A 1,136-nucleotide genomic window follows, 5' to 3' on the forward strand; every position below is an offset into this window, starting at 1 on the left:
CTGGGGTAATTAACATCTTCCACAAGAGGCCAGTATCTGTTCATCAGCAAGAGCAGTGTGTTCTAGAGCCTGCCCTCCTGGGCACAGGTCAGTGGAACAGGCAGCTGGGCCTGTGCCTGGTCTGGGGCTAGGCGGCGGAGAGGGGGGTTTTGGACAAGTGAAGCCCAAAGCAAAGCATTGAAAGGGGAGGCAAAGAACACACTGACTAAACCTCAAGCCAGCCTGGTCATTCCCTTCCCCCAGGCCTGCCGAGACCTAGGGAGAGAGTGAGGCCCTCATTCTACCTGCCATCTGGCCCCACCTCGTTTGCAGGATGAATTCAAGCTAAGCGGGCATTGCCTCAGGAATCCCACCTCTTGCCACCTCTCCTGCAGGTTGTGAATAAGCCCTGTGACACTCTTATGGCCTGTAGGATACTTGGACTTGACCACTGACAACACAGCATCATGGGAACAGCTTAGGGAAAGCAAGAAGGAAAACACTGTCCTTAGGCTCATTTCTCATCTATGAAGCAGTGGTAATAATAGAAACTGGAGCCCTTAGAGGTTGACAGAGTCTGAGCCACTTCTACCTCCTGAGGCAATTAGTGTACTAAGAAATGAAGATGGGGGCTCCTGGGTGGCCCAGTCGGTTGAGCGACTGACTCTTGATTTCAGCTCAGGTCATGATCTCAGGGTCTGAGATGGAGCCTCAAATCAGGCTCTGGGCGAGCGTGGATCCTGCTTGGGATTCTCTCTCTCCCTATCTCTGCCCCTCCTCCCCTCTGCTCACATGCGCTCTCTCTAAAAAAAGAAAAAGAAAAAAGAAATGAAGATGTGACAAAACATGGTGACAAAAACTTTGGCATATTTTAAACATTTTACATTTAACCAAGTGATGTTACATCATATGTGACAAGGTACAGCACACTCCACTTAGGCAATTGAGAAGAAAGCTACAGGATTCATAATGCACCACAGGGAGTGAGATCCCAGCAGGGACAGAAGTTTAGAGCTGTAAGAACAGCTTCAACTCGGAAGAAATAGAAAAAAGCTCACCCGTTCCTGAAATGATTCTGACTTTTGTATCATATTCCTGGAGGAGGTGTCGCAAAACACTCCACAACGCACTCCCGACGGCCGTCCTGCTGAAATGTC

Source organism: Neomonachus schauinslandi, chromosome 10, assembly GCF_002201575.2.
Source record: "Neomonachus schauinslandi chromosome 10, ASM220157v2, whole genome shotgun sequence".
NCBI lineage: Eukaryota > Metazoa > Chordata > Mammalia > Carnivora > Phocidae > Neomonachus > Neomonachus schauinslandi.